This window comes from Cuculus canorus, chromosome 6, assembly GCF_017976375.1.
Source record: "Cuculus canorus isolate bCucCan1 chromosome 6, bCucCan1.pri, whole genome shotgun sequence".
Classification (NCBI taxonomy): Eukaryota; Metazoa; Chordata; class Aves; order Cuculiformes; family Cuculidae; genus Cuculus; species Cuculus canorus.
In genome coordinates this window covers 41,691,408-41,712,920 of record NC_071406.1, presented here as the reverse complement: position 1 = coordinate 41,712,920, position 21,513 = coordinate 41,691,408, and the positions used below count along the sequence as shown (strand labels likewise).

The following is a 21,513-nucleotide window of genomic DNA, read 5'->3' as shown; positions in this document are numbered from 1 at the left end:
AGATGCCCTGCAGCACAGAGATGGCCAGGGGAGACCTCCACGGGTCTCCAAACATCTGATGTTAGTTGAGTGTCAGCAGAGAGTAATGGATTTTGGTTAGGGGGAAGAATGGGATGATTATTCTACCCTCCCCTCTGTCGTGGAGACATTGCCTTGCTCCCCATGATCCTGACCTCTTCAGTAAGGCAGTTTGAGCCTTGCTGGTGAAGATGGGTGGGGAAGAGCTGACTGCCTTTGGCTTTTTCCCTCCTGAAGCCTGGCTCAAGCATTCTGCACGTATGATGCCACACACCCTAGTGATTCCTGACCTTGTCGCCTTTCTCTTATCTCCTCCTCCTACTTTACCACTCGTGTTTGCAAAGCCAACGCTTTAATCTTCAAAAAGAAAACCCCCAAAACAAAACAAAAAAACCCCAACCAAACATAAACCACCCCTTAAGACAACACAAAACACGAGCCCTGTGTACCTGAAGGAGCACATCGGCCCAAGCTCACGTACATGCCGGAACTAGCCTTGGAGCTGCCAACGCACCAGAACAGAAGACATGTCATTGTAGTCCCTTTTCTAGCAAACGAGAAGGGACTCGTGGAAATATTGGGACCTCCCATCCCTTCCATGGTAGTTTTCTATCCCAGGGGTTTGCTTTGGACCGCATGGCAAGCGGCAGGGATGCTTGTACCCAGCACCCTGCTTGTACCCACCACGGCAGCAGAGCCGGCTGCCAAGCCTTATGGAAAAATCCTGCCCGCAGGCTTAAGCTTGGCTCCGCTCCTGCCAGCCGAGCCTGCTGCCAGGCCAGGAGGAGCCAAGCAGGGCAGCTTTGATGGAGCAGGGATAGAAGAGAGGAACAACAAAATGTAATTACAGCCGAGCGTGCGTTGCCTGTGCCTGCTGGGACCTGGTGTCCGTCACAGCCTCCCTGACGGGGACGTCACCCTTCGCAAGGGAAGCAGGAAGGAGGGGAAAGTCTCCTTTTATAGCAACGACTTTGGAGCACACGTACCGTTGGATATGCAGCACTTCCAAGTAACTCAAATATAGACTCGGTGTCTTTAGCAAAGGGGGAAGGGACCTTTCCCTGCAGGACCTCCCGCTGCTGCCAAGCAGAGGCTCCAGCCCAGCACCCACCCACTGATCCCGGTCACCCGTGTTGCACGCAACGAGCCACCGAGTCAGGAAAAAAAGCACTGCAGAAGCCAGCAAGACTGGGTCGGGTGCAACCGGAGAGCTGCTCATGGTGGGGAAAGCCGGATGCCTTGGCAGCAAGCAGAGAGCGGCACCGACGCACTGACGGACTGCCAAGGCAGAGGAGGGCACAGGAGATGCAGGTACCACCCCAAGCATGCATAGTAACTTCAAAGCCCCTTCCCCAAATCACTGAAAATGGTACCAGCGTGACAAAGATTAAGAGTCTGCAAATGTAGGAAGGTGCTGGCAGTACCGCACACAGCAGGAATCCTCATGACGTTGACGGGGCCATAAAAAGTGTCGTCCTGGGCTGAGAGCCCAGGTCCTACTCCCTGACAGCAACGCTTCCCAGCAATAAAACCATTACACGCACGCGAGTCCTGATGATATAGCGGGAAAGAAAGTAAAGTTGTAAAAGTAAAGCCTCTATGGCTTCAAGGCTACCCCAGGCTGCAAAACCGGTGACCCCCTCTGGCATCCCCAACGAAACAAGGCAGAGGGACACCTACGGTGGGACAGTGCTTGGTGCTCCAGCACAGAGCACGGGGTACCTCCTGGCACACCCTAAGAATAGACCTCTCTGTTCCACAAAACTAATAATGAAATAAAAGTCTGCCCAAACATCTCACAGTGAAGGAATGAGACCGAAGGAGAGTGTCTCAGAGGGAGACCAACCCTAACCAAGATGCTTTGCCCATTTTGCAGCCTCAGCTGGATCTCTTGTCCAGGGAAAGACTTATTCCATCTTCCCTTGAATCCATGTACAATTTTTGCCTCCACAACATCATTCAGCAAGGAATTCCATGGATCTGCTGCCCAGGTGGTGGAAAACCCACCTCCATCAGGAACAGGCTCTCAACAGCTCCATCTGATGCCCACTATCCCTCACATCAGAAGAGGCAGAGTTCAGTTGCGATCCACCCTCTCGCTACTGTCCACTCAATGTTCTTCCAAGAGAAAAAAAACACTTCCTAATTCAGGTGGTGCAGTCCCAAAGGTGCTTTGTTTTTTTAACAGGGGGCTGTGGATGGATTCTCTTCTGCCAGGGCAAGGAGCTCGTTCCAGCCAAGTCCCCATGAGGAACAACAAAAGCATGAAAATCCCAAACTGAATCCAGTGCTGAGCTTCCAGGGGTTAAATGTAAAAGCCACAAACTCAAGTTTAAAACCCCTGCAGGGAACAGGAGCCCAGGAGGGCATCTTCCTTATCCAAGCCCTAACAGCCCCTCCCAAATCCTTTGTGAGCCCAACAGTTCAGCCAACAGAGGAAGCAAGACTGTTCCCAAGGGATGCTCAGAGCCAAAACCAAGTACAGAGCACCTTTCAAACCAGGAGAACTCAGATTTGAGCCAGATCAGGCAACGACCAAGCTTGCACAGGCAACTGGAGGCAGAGGAGAAATGAAACCCAGATTTCGAGAGCCACAAGCCAGCCACCAACCAGAGGAAGACACTTCTGAAGAGCAAATAGCCCTGTCTGACAACAGACATCCTGTCTGTGTCTCATAGTTATCATCCTCTGCCTTAGAAGAGGATGAAAATCTCTCCTTGTCTTTTTTAAGCACTACAGGCTCACCGTTGGGTTAATCTAAGGGCATGTCTGCACCCTGGCACGCACGTCAGTGCAAGCTGGTTTGCAGCGGGGATGCCAGGCAAAGCTCTTCAGCTGTTGCCAGCACCTGCTCTGCCCGCTGGTGGCACACTCTTGGTTGACGGAAGAACTGTGTGGACACAATGCTGCGGCCACACCAGGAGATCATCAGCACATGCTCTGCTCCCCGTGTAATGCTGTGGTGGAAGAGATGCCTCCTCACGGACCCTCATGAGATCTCAGGGCAACAACCATAAATAGCAGACTAAGGGCTACCACAGAAAACAAAAGGAGAGGAAATAAGAAACATCTCAGGGAAATATGAAACATCTCATCAACACCTGGTGCCCTTGAGGAGTGGCACCAAAGCCCTCATTTGGTACCCCATTTGGTACTTGTTTGGTATCTTAAGATACCAAATTAACCAAGGCCATGAAAACTTGAAGCATGGGTAAAGGGCTTTCATTGAGAAAATCCTGGAGCAACTCACTATCCTGTTACTCTTAGGGCCACAATCCCTGCAGCGTCTCCTTAGTTAGATAATTTAGATGCTAATTCGGACTTCAAATGCCAAAGCCACGACTCTTGAAAAGCTGTTCTTCCCCCAAGTGGAGATGGTAACAGAGCTTTAACCACATCAACACTTCAGAGCCCTGTCTCCATCACCCTTCACTAATTTAATCTTTGTCTGATGGAAAGAAGTTCTCAGCTGAATCGCAGGTGCGATGCGCAGAGCCACAAGCTCTCCTTGTTCCCAGATGCAATGTTGGGAAACCAGTCCCACCAGCATGACCAGACAAGGGCAGGCACGGGAAAGTCACTCGCACTGCTGGGTGAGGAGACCAAGCTAGATCCAACTTATAACCAACACATAGCCAACTCCAGGCAGCGCTCTCTGCGCTCCACTAAGAGTACTCCACTCTCTTCGCCACATTCCACTTCCTCACACAAAGAATGTCAAAGGCTGAAAAATTGGTCCTGCTTGGTGGCCTGGACTTACTTGACCTGCTCATCATGTAAAAGGAGGGTGTTGTGTTCAAGATGCAGATGGAACAGGCAGGATGGACGTGCAGCAGACACCCACGGGTCACCCAGTAGTTGACTTTGTAAGCAGGTAGCCAAGACACAGCTGCAATTCCAAGGTCAGCTGGGCTTGCTTTGGACCGCAGTCAGGAGGTCCGCTTGAGGGAAAAAAGAGGGGGTTTGGTCCCAGCTTGCTGCCTGAGCACGCCCATGGACACCGAGCAGCCACCACCTAGCAGCCAGGTTCTCTCACTAATGAACAAAACTTCTTTGGATTATCAAACCGAAGAACTCATTTGAGTGGTAAGCTCGTGCAAAAAGCTTACCCTTGATTTAATGTTCTTACACACCTTGCTGATTAGCCCAGGTACTGATCTGTTGGTGGATTACACAACACCTTCAGCTACACTGAAAATGCTGACGGGACCCAAAAACCATCATGAGCCTGAGGTTACGCAGAAAAAAATGCAATCAGCACATTATAACGAATTTCCCGAAAAATGAAGGTTTTTTTTTAAGCAGTTGTCCTTGATAAATACCTCCAAACCAGGTTCCCCACCGATGCCTGGGTGTAAGTAGCTTAACCATTTCCTGGAGCTTATGGTCTTCTCATAGGAAGGCAATACATGCGGTTAAACTGGACTATGGGTGGGATGTTCCACGTTTGACCCAATCCCTGGTTCACAAAATCATGTTGGAAAGAAGGCGAGCTCGCCAGCAGCAGTAGGATACCTGGAGAGCAAACCCCTAGGCGATGCCATCCAGGAGGGGGGCAGCAAGAAGCAGACATGAAGAGACACATCTCCTCCAGCCCAGAGGAGACGCATAAAGCCCTGGTCTTTCAATTTGATCTCACCTGCAAACCCTTCACTTCAGAGGGTGCTTTTAACACCAGACTCATCACACCGGCACAAAAGACCATGTGGTTAATTTCAGGAGGTTTTCAGCAGCAAAGTCCTCGCCTTGATTTAGATTAGAGATTGTCCACAGGTGAGAATTGAACGGAATGAGCTTTCCAGGTGCAGACACCGCCTCTGCCAGGCAGGAAGGTGTTTGAGATAAACCAAAACAGGCCAGTGTTTATGCAGCACAAGAGCAAACACCATGCCTGCTTGTTTCATTAGTTACCTCTGAAATGAAAGCCTGTCAAACTGCATGGAGGCTTCGTGCAACCTGCAAATTAACTACGAGGAATGCAACCTGGGGGTGAGGGATGCCAGATATAATCCAAGCAGTGGCTCCAAGCGCTTTCCGTAACATCAACAGTGCCATGAAGGGAAAAACCCCAAATAACACCACCCACTCCATCTGTCTGTTCTTCAGAGTTTGTTGTTTCGGTCTCGCCAGGTTAAAAGCTGCTCAATCCCATCATCGTGGGTCAGATGGCTGATAAGAAACAGATTTCATCATTTTAAGATCTAAGTCTTTATTGGAAGGGATTACCTGCAAACAAAGCTACGCACTTTGAACTGTTTAGTTTTACGTCAGTTAAAAATGCATGTGGCCCTTGTCTGGACACTCTCGAAATTGATGCACGAAATGCGAGCCCAGCTCCATTCTCCGCAGCCTCCACCATGTGCGACGCCAAAGACGTGCTGCTCCTCTGCGCTTCCCACTGTACTCAGCACTGGCGAGGCCACACCTTGAATCCTGGGTTCAGTTTTGGACCCCTCACTCCAAGAAGGACATTGAGGGACTGGAGCGTGTCCAGAGAAAGGCGACGGAGCTGGGGAAGGGGCTGGAGAACAAGGGTTATGAGGAGCAGATGAGGGACCTGGGGTTGTTTAGCCTGGAGGAGGCTGAGGGGAGACCTCATCGCTGTCTGCAACTGCCTGAAAGGAGGTTGTAGTGAGGTGGATGCCGGTCTCTTCTCCCAAGTAACAAGTGATAGGATGAGAGGGAACGGCCTCAAGTTGTACCAGGAAAGGTTTACACCGGGTACCAGGAAAAATTTCTTTACTGAGAGGTTTCTCAGGCACTGGCAGAGGCTGCCCAGGGAGGTGGTTGAGTCACCATTCCTGGAGATATTTAAAAGACAGGTGGACAAAGAGCTCAGAGATATGGTTTAGTAGTGGACAGGTACAGTTGGACTCGATCTCAAAGGTCTTTTACAGCCAAATGATTCCATGATTCTACAAAAAACAGTGAGCCTTTTAGGGGAAAGATGCCTTTCTTCAGCAAGATGCTTGGGAACAGAAACAGTCATTGGCATAAATTTGGCAAAATCTCGCCTTTGTTCAAAATTGCTCTTGTTGATGGACGAAGCAGAGTTGCAACTCGGACGTGGTCTTTGCAGCGTTAGAATACAGGCAAAATTAAAATGACACCTGAAAGCCATCTTAGAGTCATGGAAGATTTTTTTTTTTCCCCTGCCTAAAGCAGAGCTTTTGTGGTTGAGTGGAATCAGTTCCTACAACTTTCAGCACTGCAATTCTTGCAAGCACAAAACACCCTCCTGCGTGTACATCAAACCACAGTGATGCACCTTGACACGAGCGTCCTCTAAAAAGTGGCAACTCTAAGACATCACAGAGGGAATATTTCCAAAAGACAAGTTATTCCTTTTACGCTGTCTCCAAAGTCAGCCCCACGTGAGGCTGTAAGCCGCACCTGCCCTCGCTTCTCAAGCCCAAGACGTGAGGTCCTGAGGAACCTCGTTGCCTATCTGTTCGAACCCAAGAGCTGGGTGCTCCATTCCTCCCCACTGAGCTTTCTGTGGTAACAGACCACAACAGACCACACCACCAAATACTGGATTACTGCAGCTCGAATTAGGGGTGACCCGTTATCAGTTGTGGCATGGAGTCGTCTTAGGCCAACACAAAAGGTGTCCATGTTAGAGGAAAAAAAGACAAAGCGGTTGCTGACAGCCATCCAGGGGCATACAGAAAAGACCAGAGCTTGCCCAGTCTCTAAAATAATGCCTCATTTTAGAAAGTAAGGACTAAAATCAGGTTAAATGCCTTGGGTCAGCTGAACGTTGGCCATGTGCAGCAAAGAACCTGCTCTGATTATTGATTTCTATGGGAAGAAACTTCAATTCCACCACTGGCTCTGCTTCAAGGCTGCTTTGCTAAATCAGCCCATGCGTGTATTTTAGGCTGGCTCCACACCTAAAGTGAGGGTTGGGATCTACAAGTGGTAGGTTCTTGGCTAGAGAAGACAATTCCAGGTATAACCAACGTGCCAAGGCACCATCCATGGCCATCTTTACCATCTCACCTAAGAAAACACCTCCTTTTCTCAGCAACCTTCAACAGCAACACCCCACATTTTCTGTCCTGTAGGACCAACCTCTTCCAAACCTCAATGTCACCCACATCCAGAAGAGCAGCAGACCTTGGTGCTGATGATGGGGGAGCTCTGCAAGGACAAGCAGAGGAGGCAGCAAGAGCTTCCCAGGAGCTGAGGGATGCTCTCCAGAGCAGATAGCTGATGTCCACATGCAGCCTGCAGGACTACGCTGTCAAAGAGCCAGGCCAGAATCGGACAGGCTCTTGATGAGAAAAGAGAGCCTAAATATCAAACCAATGCAGATGGACTTCTTTTTTAATTACAACTTGCTTGAAGTGACACATGAAAGCAGTGAAATCCCAGGCACAGCTGACGCACTAGGACGGGTTTAAATTTAGACGAACAACATGAATGCTCAAACAACAGCAAAGAAGTGGAAACTTTTTTGGCACTGTCCAGAAGGAGAAAAGGAAACCAAAAGAAAGACAGCTGACACCACTCATCGCTACTGAGAACAACATCCACGGGCATTTCAGCCTCTCAGTTCTCCACTTCTATGCTGAATCCAGCTTTTTATCCATGCACGATGCCAGTAAACAACATTTACAGCTTTCAGAGTACACGTGAAGACTATCAACCAAAACACAGCGTGTGAGTTCACAAGACAGCTGGCATTATTATTATTACTACTTTAAAATTTAGTTTTTCATCAGCTTTGTTTTTAACGGGACAACTGCGGTGTTGGTACTTCAGCACAAACCAAATATACCGAGGTGATAAAAAAAGCCATTTCCAAGTTTTGCAGACTGAAGTTTTAAGAGAGATAAAACACAGCACCAACATAAAACAGAGTCCTTCAAAATCTGCTGTTTCTTCTGCTGCATTATTTATTTGGGAGCTTTTCGTTCAGCAGTCAGAGATGTGCTCAGCCGGATATCCAATCGCCTGCTGGGCTTCATCCCAAATTTCTCTAACATTACTCACGGTTTCTGTGCGGCAAGAGGGGTGAAGATTTTATACCTAAAGGGAGGAAGAAGCATCTGCAACACTGTGCAGGAATTATCATGGTTAGGCTTAGACCTCCGGGTCCAAGTGATTCCCACAGATCCCTCCCACAGACAGAGAAAGAAATGAGGCTGAAGCTCAGACCTCTCTGCCTTTGCATTGTTTGGGATCCGGGATGTGCTGGGATCTCCCCGGGAGGGAATGGCAGGAAGCTGTGCCAGGGGATGTTTAGGTTGGACATTAGCAAAAGGTTCTTCACCCAGAGGGTGGTGGAGCGCTGGAACGGCTCCCCAGGGGAGCAGTCACGGTGCGGAGCCTGACAGTATTCAAGAAGCATTTGGACAATGGCCTCCGGGACACGGTGTAAATGTTGGGGTTGTTCTGTGCCGGGACAAGACTTGGACTCAATGATCCTTGTGGGTCCCTTCCAACTCAGGGCGTTTTCTGATGCAGACCATCCCGGTGGGATCCTGCAGCTCTGCGCAAAGGATGCTCAGCCCAAAGGAAGATGCTCTGCACGCAAACATCGCAGCAGCGACAGCGTGGGCAGCATCAACTCTGCCTGCCAGCACGGAATTACCTTCTGCCCGACTTTCACAAGCTGAATTGCCTTAAAGCAGCCTTAAGCCAGGAACCACCTGCCCTTTCCCAAAGGAAAATGCCTTCCCTTCACCCTCCAAACGAGGGGAACATCTGATGCAACACCAACATCACCACTTTCCGGTTACAATCCCTTAAAAATTAGGCCGAACTGCAAATATTTTTATTCCTTTTATCCTGCCTGACTGCAGGGCAACCTGGACACAGCAATTTATTATTTTTCACCCCCAAATGCACTTTTGAAGTGATTTTAGAACGCATTTGTTGAGGCACAGGTACTACGACTGCAGAGACCACGGTTCAACCCTCTGATTGCACCAACCCAGGCAACACTGATGCTCTGTGCCTCAGTTTCCCCCCCGCATTATCTGCTGGTTCCCAAACCCTTCAGGACAAGCATCCCTCCCCGAAAACTGAAGAATGGATCTCTGCCTGCCTGTGCTGGGGTTCCACATCACAGCCAGGCAGAAGGAAAACCAGCAGCAGGACAGCAAGCGACTCTCCCCCAGGATGTGTGTGAGGTGAGGGTGTAACAACAGGGGTCAACACGGGGAGGTACAGCCGGGACAGACAGGGCAGCTGCAGAGAGGGGGTTAAACACTCGCCCTCCCCAAATCCCCACCGCAAGGCTCTGCATTCCTCTGCTCAAACAGCGCGCTGGGCTAAAGCCTTTTTTTTTTTGCTCACTGTTTCCATGCCCGGTCATGTCCTGCATCCTGGATTTGGTGAACGTTTTAATAGCTCCTATTAATAGGCAGAGCGGGAGTTGGAGAGGCACCAGCTGCTGGACAGGCACCTCCGCAGAGCCGCAAGGCTGTCCTGCGGCACGGGAAGGAGCTAAACATCACACAGGAGAACAAAAACCAGCAAGCCCTGCTCGCCCAAAAGCATTTGGGATGTTGAAATTGGGCTCAATTTCAACACACAATTTTTAGGCACCTCCTGGTAAAACACCTCGCATTCCCTACGGATCCAAGAGCAGGGATGCGCTGGAGACCACAGCATGTTGTTCAGGGAAATGAATGAGTTGGTGTGCGCCCCTCCCCATCACCGGGCTGGAGTTGTGACCTTGTTTCACGGGATCTCACCAGGCGCTGCAAGAGTCCAGATGGACTGTCTGGCTAATTGAGTTAATTAAAGCGTTTTTCACCAGCGATTAATTTTCAGGTGCGCCGCTCCGGAGCAGCTCCAACTCTCTCCAGGGAGCACAGGCCACACCTTGGGAGCAGCAGGAGAGACGGGAAAAATTACTTGGATGCACTTACTGATGGCACTACGCTGTTTCCCAGCAGCGTCTGCCGACTGCAAGCAGCTTACAGGAAAAAAAAACCCAAACAAACACCCCAGACCCCAGAAACCCTCCAAACCTTTGCCTATTTTTCACCTCCTAGCTGAGCAGGACAGACTCCACACGGAGAAGATCCAGGCATGGCTGTAGCCGGTGGATGCAGGGGATCAGACCCACCACGCTGATGTCCTAAACCCAGAGCATCTTTCCCCCGGTCCAGCACGAAGCAGAAGCGATAAACTTCGGGAAGCGAGCAGTGCTGCCCGTAACTCTCCGGGCGATAAGCTGGTCAAGGCCAGAGCCAGCAGCAGGAGCTCTGTTTTGCTGACGAGGTAATCGCCATCTCCCAGGGACAGTAAACACTTTGTCTGTCCATGGCCCTTGCCCAGAGATAACCCAGTAAAAAGCTCGCCGAGGCCAAGAGAAAGGCTTGCTTTGTGGCCGCTGCCGTTCCGCTCCCCAACAAGGAGGATGGCTGCCACGTACCGGGAGGTTGGAATTAAGAAACAAAAACCAACAGAAACCAAAAGGAACCTCCTCAAACCCAACCCAAGGCGTTGGTGGGGACCCCGCACAGTCATCCCCTTTGCCCTGAAGCCTCCTGTCCCCCTCGGTCACAGCAAACGGGTGATGAGTGCCTACAGAGGTACCAGTTGGGTGGAGGCTGCTCCGATACATCTGCAGATGACAGTCTCCACAGGCAAGGAGGAGCCAGCGCTCGGGAAGACAAATTGTGGGATGCACACCACATCTCCTCCTTTTTTTTGTGGGACACGTCCTCCCATCTCCTCCTCTCTTTTGCGGGATGCTTCCTCCCATCTCCTCCTCTTTTGTGGCACACACCCCCACACCTCCTCCTCCTCTTCCGCGGGACACGTGCCGCTACCTCCTCCTCTTTTGTGGGATGCATCCCCCACCTCCTCCTCTTTTTGTGGGATGTACCCCTCCATACCCTCCTCTTTTGAGGGACGTACCCCCCACCTCCTCTTTTGTGGGACACACCTCCCTACCTCCTCCTTTTTCGCATCCTCCTAATTTCCTACTCTTTTGCGGGATGCACTCCCACCTCCTCTTTTTGCAGGATGCACCCTCCATCTCCTCTTTTTGTGGGATGCAACTCCCATCTCTTTTTTTCTGCAGCACTAAGTCTGATGAATTGCAAGGAATCGGTTGCTCCCAGGCCATGCGCATTAGGAACTATTCCTTATGTTTTCTTACAGACTTTTAAGAGTTCGAACGGCACCAAAGGTGCAGCCACACGGACAGAAAAAGATGCTACTGATGGGTTTGGGGAGCAAAGGGGGTAAAGAAAAGTGTGGAGGGGATTGGGTCAGGAGGCACAGTGCTCGGAGGAGACAGAAGAGCCATTTCCAAGGCTCGGTTTCCATGCACACTGCCGACTGGGAAACGCTTCTCATGCCTGCGGAGAGGAACCCCACCCCGGCACAGCTAATCTCATGGCAGGTTTTCAATGAGGCAGCCAGGACGTGAGGGGCTGGGGAGGGAGGCTGGCGAGGGGGGAAAGAAAGCAAGGAAATGCCACAGAGGTGAGGACGCTTTTTCTGGCGGGGCGAAGGCTTGTTTTGTTTCCCTCCCTTCAGCTCGCTGCCATTTTCCGGAAGCTGGATCAGCTACAAAAAAATAAGAAGTTTCTCTTTGTTTAATTATAGCTGCTGTAGCCCTTGCGCTGCGGGACCCGGCGTCCTCCCCGGCTGCTCTGGGAACGGATGCGAATGAAAACGGCGGTACGGCAGCAGAGAATAACACAGGAGTTAAAGTTTTAACATCTTCTGCAACGATCGACCTGAGCTCAGACAGGTTATTTTTATGCCCAGAGGCAGGCAAGACTTCCGAGACTTAAGTCCCAATTCCCCGTGTCACCGCTGCACTGGTTATTCAAATTCCTGCCCTTCTTGCTCCCTTCCTCAACCTTTTACCTGGTGTAGGTGTCTCCTAGATGGACAACTCAAGTATCTTCTCCCAACAGGTGCTCCAGGCAGCCCTGGTGCCTGCCAAATCCACACCTGCACAGAGACCGATCTGCAGCCAAGAGGTCCAACCAAACCCATCTGAGGACGCATTCTGAATTCAACCCCCTCTAACTCAACGGAACATGCCCTGTGCTCCCCTCCCAGCCCCAACATCTCGCTGGCGCAACGCAAGGCCACCATCCCCGAGGACCATCACAACGGGGAAGAAGCCCCGGCTGAGCTCACTGGCAAGCTAGCGGCAGCACTGACCGTAAAACATCTCCTGCTTTGCTGTTCTCCACCGCCTGAGCCGCGGACGCACTATTGTTCAACTCCAAAAAAGCCTCTTCTGTTCCTAAGGAAACAGCCGGCGTTGTTCAAACAAGGCCACACACCACGCAAATGCCTTCCCCCTAAAAGATGACCTAAAGCACTTTATAGCAGCGGCGCGGTCCGGCTGGCTGGGCACGAGGGGAGAAGGGCGGCTGATGGATTCGATCCTGGAGAATAAACCGGGGAGAGAGAAGCCAGAGCTTTGCGTGAGGCTTGTTTGCAGCACGGGACGAACAACCCAGCCTAAAGTCTACATACCGCAGCCGCCTTTCTTTGCTGTGTTGAAAGGGCGCTTTCTGGAGTCAGCTAGAAAACATCTGGTTTGACTTCACCGCAGCGATCTCCCCTCCTGAAGACGATGGGATACTCCCCAGGGCAACCCTCCCGCGGGGCAGGAGGAGGGGGCAAAGGAAATTACTTCGGAGCCTGCAGAGAACTGTGAAAAGGAAAGGCTTTTACACTGCTACTATTACTATAATTAATATTATTTTATTAGTGCAGCTTCCCCACCACCATTCAACAGCACTGCGAACCGAACGCGCACTGCCACCCCTCCAGTCTGCACTAAAGGAGCAGGGTGACGGAGAAAGACAGAAGAGACTGAAAAACAAAATGACTCAGCCACCTTCCACCTTTGAATTTCAATATATACAGGTTTGAGGCTACGAAGTTGCTCGCACATCCATCACCTGCAGCCGGTGTGCGTCAGCCCAGCCGTCGCCGGTGAAGAGGAGACGGGATGCAATGTGCGCTGCCTTCCTGCTGATGCAACAGCTCGCGCAGGCGGGGCAGGAGCACGGATTCGCGTAGGAGCACGCGGGAACATTTAGCCCTAGGACTTGCAATTTGTTTTCTTCTATCAGCAATGAAAGCATTACGCTCCCCAGCAGCCTGTTGATATGCCCGCTGGGAAGGAGCTCCCTCTCAGCACCGTAAATAAAATCTTGCACAAATCCATATGAAGTCAGCAGGTTAAAAATGGAAATATTTCGCATGGATCACGGTGGGACCAGCCAAAGGGTTTGCAATGGAGGAGCAGCAGACTGTCCAGTCCATAGACAGTGCTAAATCTCCACCCAAAAATGGGATTAAAGGCAGTAGATGCTGCTTGTGGGACACCTGTGGCTTCCTCAAAAAACATGCAACCCACTCAAAGTGTCAGCTTTCCTCGCAGAGGTAAAAAATGCCAACCTAGGGACGGGATGAAAGAGAGTTGGAAGAGTTAGGGTCAGCTCTTTGACCCATCAAAAACTGACTTTACCCTGGAAACACCATCGACACGCACAGGGGAGTGTCGCTGCCTGCTGCACCTGCAAACTGCCCAGCACAAGGACTTAACGCACTCCTTCATTTTCCTGTTTTCCTGTGAGCCATCGGTATACGTCTCTTTCCGTACTCCCACACCTTTCTTTACGAGCCCAAGGGAGCAGCAGAAATATACTGAAACCATTTGACTCCGAGGGCCACCGGGAGAAATTAAGGACCCCAGACTGCAGTGAGGACCGTGAGAGGGGGCAGATGCCACAGGCAGCCTCAAAACTACCCCTCAGCGTGGCTCTATGGATGGTTTTGGTGTTACTGGAACTGGGACATCAGTTGAGCATTCAATGGAAACCAGATGCTGCCTTCTCACCTGCTGGGAGCAAGTCTCCCCACCTCGTTTAGAAAGCCAAGGCTGTCTTTGGTGGAAGGAAAAGGGCTTGTCAGGACACGTGTGTGCCCACTGGAGGACCTGCTCCCATCAGCTCAAGCTACAGGTCCTGCAAGTACTTTCTCCCTTTTCATTTTCACAAAATAAACATTATTTATGGCTATAAAGGGAGCTCAGGCTGCAATTCGCACTTTTGAATTTAATAAACCCTGCAGCTCTGTAATTAAGAAGCAAGGCTGTCCTTGCATCCCCGCATCAACCCCGCAGGGAGGGAAATCGGACCAATCATGTCCGCAGGGAGCATCCCTTCTGCTGCTCCCCCCCAGGGTTTCACTGCCCCTCTGGGGTTTGCTTCCAAGTCACATCCCTGTGGCGGGCGGCAGGTTTTCCCCTGCACCAGCTCCAAGAGGTCCACGTGCTCGCTGCCCCAGCCAAGGCTGGCACGGTGCTTTTGACGTCCTCTAACAATGACAGCCCTGTCCCCAAACGCTGGCCCCTTGGCAGGGGTAACGCAGGGATTGTTTGTGCCGTGCTTGCAAGAAGCAAGCGGATGCAGCTCCGGCAGCGAAAGCGAAGCATCCCCTGCTCACGCAGGGACCGGGAGTGTGCCCTAACGTCGGAGCTCAGGGCTCGACTGAAACAACGGGGGGCTTGTTTTGTGCCGTTTCAAGATAAAACCTCATTCTGCAAATTTTAGGGAGCAGCCTGAATGGTGCTGACAGTGGAGATGCCTCCTGCACCACAGCGAGATACTGTCCAGAGGGCAGGGCACCCCAGGCAGCACCCAGCTTTGCAGCCGCACCTTGCCCTCAATTAACGCCTTCCTGCATCCGTCCTCTCCCACCCCAGGCTGTCCCTCACGAGGATACCTTAAATCCCACTGCAAGGAACGCACCAGCCTGGCACGGGGTGTGGGGTGCCAACGCAAGGAGCAAGCTGTCCCTTCGGCATGCAGAGCGACGCATGCCTGATGGTACCCCCTATAAACCCGATATTCGCCCCGTACCATCACCTCCGGGAGGTCCAACCTGAGCAACCTTTAAGCTCAAACCAGACTGAAAGCCCTGCAAGGTGAGGCACTGAAGAACCCTTCGCTATACATATGCAAGGTATATATTCCAGTTAATAAGCGCAAATACATTTTCCAGCAGGCTGATCCCCCTCTTTCAAACATGGTCATTAAGGAAGCCAAGATTTGGCTACAAAGCTCCTCCAAGGTTGCCAATACAAAGAAGATACCCAGCCCTCCGCTTGAGAAAGTCCTCCACCACCACGGACACCCCTTTGCTGCCGTGGACATCCCTTCAGGATGCCGCTGGGCGCCCACACACCCAGCACAGACCAGCCTCGGCTGAGCAGCATCACAGCCAGCTCTGCCAACCCAAAGCACGTCCTTTGCAGGGACAACAAACCTCCAAGCCATCTCACCCCCCTCAGCACCTCTCCGGGAGCCGCCAGGGCAGTCTGCAACGCTCAGGTGCTTTCAGAATGAATTTGGGAAAGGCGAGAAAAGGCAGGTGCCAAACCGAAGGGTGCGAGACTCTGAGGCGAGGCGATTTGCATTCATTTCTCTTCCAGCTGCCCTCAGAAATCCACCCACCAAACCAGAAGGCAACGCAACTTTCAGACCTCTTGAAAACAAGGGTAAGGAGGATGCAAATTCCCCCTCACATCCTAACCCCCACAGCTGCCCTTTGCACAGATGATGAAAAGCTTCTCGCCGTATTAAAATGTTTTTCCCATTTGAAAAAAATGCAGTGTCGAAACCACCTCCTTAGCATAGATACAAGCTCTTCTGAACAACCCCACCAGGCTAAAATAAATATTTTGCTTCACAAATAGTTTTCCTCTCATTAAAATGAAAACATAATTAGGATGTCAAGCACAGAGGCGAGCACTGGCTGCAATCACTCCGCGCAGCACCACGCTGCTCAGCTTTTATTTGATTAAAAGCAACGACGCTGCTATTTTGGAAAAGCACGCACTCTTCCAAGGCCCGAATGGAGTTTTTTTGGAATATATATATGGAAAGCTGGCATCTTTGCCGGCAAAAAAAATCCCCACATGCCCTCAGCAGAGGCTGCGGGTCCACGGCGTAGGGCACCAGTGAGCACTGCGGGTGACCGCATCGTCTCGCTGCTCATGGCCAGGGGGTTAAAGCTCGTGGTAGGAAGAGCCCAGTAACCCTCAGCAAGTGTCTAACTGCTGGAAAGGGCATGGGAAAGAGAAGAAAAGGAGAGAAAAGGGGAAAAAAGGAGAGAAAAGGAGAGAAAAGAGAAAAAAAGGAGAGAAAAGGAGAGAAAAGGAGAGAAAAGAGAAAAGAAGGAGAGAAAAGGAGAGAAAAGAAAAGGAGAGAAAAGAGAAAAAAAGGAGAGAAAAGGAGAGAAAAGAGAAGAAAAGGAGAGAAAAGAAAAGGAAAGAAAAGAGAAAAAAAGGAGAGAAAAGGAGAGAAAAGAGAAAAAAGGAGAGAAAAGGAGAGAAAAGAAAAGGAAAGAAAAGGAAAGAAAAGGGAAGAAAAGGAAAGAAAAGGAAAGAAAAGGAGAGAAAAGAGAAGAAAAGGAGAGAAAAGAAAAGGAAAGAAAAGGAGAGAAAAGAGAAGAAGAGGAGAGGAGAGGAGAGGAGAGGAGAGGAGAGGAGAGGAGAGGAGAGGAGAGGAGAGGAGAGGAGAGGAGAGGAGAGGAGAGGGAGGAGAGGGAAAAGAGGAAAGGAAAGGAAAGGAAAGGAAAGGAAAGGAAAGGAAAGGAAAGGAAAGGAAAGGAAAGGAAAGGAAAGGAAAGGAAAGGAAAGGAAAGGAAAGGAAAGGAAAGGAAAGGAAAGGAAAGGAAAGGAAAGGAAAGGAAAGGAAAGGAAAGGAAAGGAAAGGAAAGGAAAGGAAAGGAAAGGAAAGGAAAGGAAAGGAAAGGAGTGATAAAAAGTGAGAAAAGATGCTACTGGTGATGTTTGCGTGAGAGCACCCGTGCAGGGTCCGGTATCGACGCTGCCAGATGGAAGCAAGAGCCAAGACGAGTAGCAAATACTCATAATTTCAAGACAAGCCAGGAGGACATCATTTTCAGTATCAGGTTTTTTTGTTGTTGTTGTTTTTAAGCAAATCTAAGCATCTCGTTGCCGCAGTTAGGCACCAGGAAATAGAAGTTAAGTCCTTCTTCCAGAGTGGAGGAAGACGTTTCGCTACCTCGACTCAGATGTCAACACGACGCACATCCCCCTCCACCATCCACCCAAGCGGCTCATGAACACCCGCAACTTAATTATTGCAAATCTTCGGGGGTGTTAGCGAGGAAGGGCTGGCTGCGGGGGAGCGAAAGGCGGTACACCCGCATCCTCAGGGAAGGGCACGGATGCTGCGCCAGGCATTTGCGTGCTTTTGCACCCCAGACCCCTTTACACCTCTGGGTCCACAGCAGACATCGATGCCAGGCAGCTTCCCTAGGGCAGAGGCACGGAATCGCATCACCATCACCCGCTGCACTGAAGTTGCTTGGAATAAAAGTAACGCAGGGCTGCTCTGGCAGTCAAAATGTTTACTCCCAAACACCTTTACAGCCAGCAGTCCCCCAAGAACCACCTGCGGCACTGTTGGCCTCGAATGGGCACCCCAATACCTGAACCCAACGGGAACGTTGTCCACGAGTCCATCTCTCCTGCCGGATGCCCCCCTGCGACCAACCCTGCTGCAACAACGGCTGTGAAACAACTCCAGAAGAGCAGACCCTGCGTGCGAACCAACCTCCGGCGGGCAGGCAGCGAGGAGGAAACGGGGCAGCAACCCCACCGCCTCCACCAGCCCCGACCGGGCAAACCCTGCTGGGAAACGAACGCCAGGCACAGCCGGCGAAATGCTGTTAAAAAAAAGCCCTGAAGTGCTCAGGAACAGCCCACGATGAGGTCAGAAAGGGAAGGAAAGCCAGCCCGGCCTCAGCTGGAAGGCATCGCAGCAAGCCTACGGGTCAGGCCCGTCAGGAAACGCTTGCGCAGAGTCCCTGGAGTACACCCCGTCCCACCGCCGCGCGCAAAGCGCCCGACAACATCTCAGCTGGGGACCAACTCCACGACGTGGCTCCTCTCATCCCTGTCCCCTCCGGCCAGTGCCAGCAGGACCTGGGGGACAACAGGCGGGGAGCTGGGAGCACCCCAAAAGCTCACCACGCTCCAGGCAGAGGACATCTCGGCGGGGCAGCGGGAGCAGGGCAGCGGGCACCTGCGGGCCCCGGAAGGCTGGGAAGGGGCTCTCCATCAGGGAGCGTAGCGACAGGATGAGCGGGAATGGTTTTCAGCTGAAAGAGGGGAGATTGAGATGAGATCTTGGGCAGAAATGTTTCCCCTGCGAGGGAGGTGAGGCACAGGCTGCCCAGAGCAGTGGGGGCTGCCCCATCCCTGGGGGTGTTTAAGGCCAGGTTGGATGGGGTTTGGAGCCCCTGATCCAGTGGGAGGTGTCCCTGCCCATGGCAGGGGTGGGACTGGGTGGGCTTTGGGATCCCTTCCAACCTAAACCATTCCATGGTGCACTGTGTGGCACACTCCCATAGCGTTGCACACTTGTCTGGTGTTGCACAGGGCACTCACACAGTGTGCATTTCACACTCCGTGGCGTTGCACTCATCCGATGCCGTGTGGCACACCTGCACGGCACTGCACGCACACCCAGTGGTGCATTGCACACTCATACGACGTTGCACAATTACCCAGCATTGCACACTTGCCTGGCACCGCACAAAAATATGGCACTGCACTGCATGCTCGCACGACACTGCACGCTTGTCCGGCATTGCACACGCGTTCAGATTTGCACACACACACAACTGCACGGCACTGTGTTGCCAACTTTTCCAGCGCTGCACGCCCATCGTTGCACTCGCAGCATTGCACACTCTCCCAATGCTGCACTGCACACACACTTGGCGTTGCACAATTGCCCAGTGTTGCACACACCCCCAGCATTGCATTGCACACTCGCTTGGCATGGCACACTTGCCCAGTGTTGCACACTCATTCAGAATTGCATTGCACACTCGCTGGGCATTGCATTGCACACTCGCTTGGCATTGCACACTCATCCAGCATTGCATTGCACACTTGCTTGGCGATGCACACTTGCTCAGCATTGCACACACACCCAGCATTGAATTGCACACTCGCTGGGCATTGCATTGCACACTCACTTGGCATTGCACACTCATCCAGCATTGCATTGCACACTTGCTTGGCGATGCACACTTGCTCAGCATTGCACACACACCCAGCATTGAACTGCACACTCGCTGGGCATTGCACACTCATCCAGCATTGCATCGCACACTTGCTTGGCTTTGCACACTTGCTCAGCGTTGCACACTCATCCAGCATTGCATCGCACACTTGCTTGGCTTTGCACACTTGCTCAGCGTTGCACACTCATCCAGCATTGCATTGCACACTTGCTTGGTGTTGCATACTTGCCCAGCATTGCACACTCATCCAGTACTGCATCACACACTTGCCTGGTGTTGCACACTTGCTTGGTGTTGCACACTCATCCAGCGTTGCACCGCACACTCGCTGGGCATTGCACACTCATCCAGCATTGCATTGTGAACTTGCCCAGCGTTGCACACTCATCCAGCACTGCCCCGCACACTCGCTTGCCGTTGCACGCCCACCCGGCACGGCAGTGCACACTCGCACGACACCGCACACTTTCCCGGCGTTGCACACGCGCTCCGACTCGCACACGCACCGCCGCCCCCTCGCCCAGCGCTGCACGCCCCGCGCTCGCCGCACGCCCATGGTCGCGGAGCCGCCTCCCGCCCCGCCGCGCCCGGACACCGCCGCCGCCGCTTTTCCCCCGTGTCCGGGAGCGCCGCGCGCTCCGCTCCCCGCGCCCATGGCTCACCCTCCTCCGCCACCGCACCGCCGCTCCGCGCCCGCCGCGTGACACGCCCACCGCTGACGTCACGGGGCGGGGCGGGGGCGGGGCCAGCGGGGAGGGGCGGGGGGCGTGCTATGGGGTGTGAGGGGGTCTGTGTGTGAGGGGGCAGAGCTGTGGGGAAAGGGGTGCAATGGGGTGAGGGGGTCTGTGAGGGGCAGAGCTGTGGGGAAAGGGGTGCGATGGGGTGTGAGGGGGTCTGTGAGGGGCAGAGCTGTGGTGAAAGGAGTGCATTGGGGTGTGAGGGTCTGTGAGGGGCAGAGCTGTGGGGAAAGGGGTGCGATGGGGTGTGAGGGGGTCTGTGAGGGGCAGAGCTGTGGTGAAAGGAGTGCATTGGGGTGTGAGGGTCTGTGAGGGGCAGAGCTGTGGGGAAAGGGGTGCGTTGGGGTGTGAGGGTCTGTGTGTGAGGGGCAGAGCTATGGGGAAAGGGGTGCAATGGGGTGTGAGGGTCTGTGTGAGGGGCAGAGCTGGGGTGAAGGGGTGCAATGGGGTGAGGGGGTCTGTGAGGGGCAGAGCTATGGGGAAAAGGGTGTGATGGGGTGTGAGGGTCTGTGTGAGGGGCAGAGCTGTGGGGAAAGGGGTGCGATGGGGTGTGAGGGTCTGTGAGGGGCAGAGCTGGGGTGAAAGGGGTGCAGTGGGGTGTGAGGGTCTGTGAGGGGCAGAGCTGTGGGGAAAGGGGTGCAGTGGGGTGTGAGGGTCTGTGAGGGGCAGAGCTGTGGGGAAAGGGGTGCGGTGGGGTGTGAGGGGGTCTGTGTGAGGGGCAGAGCTGTGGGGAAAGGGGTGCAATGGGGTGTGAGGGGGTCTTTGTGTGAGGGGCAGAGCTGTGGGGAAAGGGCTGCAATGGGGTGTGAGGGGGTCTGTGAGGGGCAGAGCTGTGGGGAAAGGGGTGCAACGGGGTGAGGGGGTCTGTGTGAGGGGCAGAGCTGTAGTGAAAGGGGTGCAATGGGGTGTGAGGGTCTGTGTGTGAGGGGCAGAGCTGTGGGGCAAGGGGTGCAATGGGGTGTGAGGGTCTGTGTGTGAGGGGCAGAGCTGTGGGGAAAGGGGTGCAATGGGGTGTGAGGGTCTGTGTGTGAGGGGCAGAGCTGTGGGGAAAGGGGTGCGATGGGGTGTGAGGGGGTCTGTGTGAGGGGCAGAGCTGGGGTGAAAGGGGTGCGGTGGGGTGTGAGGAGCAGGGAGGGGGAAATGGAGCGAGGGGCAGTGGTGGTACAAAATGGGGGTGAAGTGGGGTGTGAGGGGATCTTTGTGTGAGGGGTAGATCTGGTGTAAATGGGGGTGCAGAGGCAATGCTGGTACAAAGTGGGGGTGCAGTGGGGTGTCAGGGTGACCTTGTATGAGGGGCAGGGCTGGGGTGAAATGGGGGTGCAGAGGCAGTGCTGGTACAAAGTGGGGGTGCAGTGGGGTGTCAGGGTGACCTTGTATGAGGGGCGGGGCTGGGGTGAAATGGGGGTACAGAGGCAGTGCTGGTACAAAGTGGGGGTGCAGTGGGGTGTGGGAGCATCTGCGTGTGAGGGGCAGTGCTGGTGCAAAACAGGGGTGAAGGGTGCAGTGGGGTGTGGGAGCATCTTTGTCCGAGGAGTGGGGTGGGAAATGGAGCGAGGGGCAGTGCTGGTGCAAAATGGGGGTGCAGTAGGGTTTGGGGGTGGCCTTGTATGAGGAGCACGGCTGGGGTGAAATGGGAGTGCAGTGGAGTATGGGAGCATCTGTGTGTGAGGGGCAGTGCTGGTAC

The 21,513-nt window shown here is 53.0% G+C and overlaps 1 protein-coding gene across 4 annotated transcripts in view; it reads right to left on the bottom strand.

Annotated features, from left to right (window-relative positions):
• Positions 1-19,793, bottom strand: part of SH3BP4 (SH3 domain binding protein 4) — a 42,340-nt gene extending 22,547 nt beyond the window's left edge. Inside the window, exon 1 of one of the 4 annotated variants that reach the window (XM_054069757.1) lies at positions 19,755-19,793. The gene's annotated coding sequence lies outside the window, so the exon portion shown is untranslated. Of the gene's footprint in view, positions 1-10,007; positions 10,747-12,168; positions 12,445-19,754 lie in introns of those variants that run through there. The other 3 variants (XM_054069756.1, XM_054069758.1, XM_054069759.1) reach the window with 3 other exon arrangements.
• Between the last annotated feature and the right edge of the window lie 1,720 nt (positions 19,794-21,513).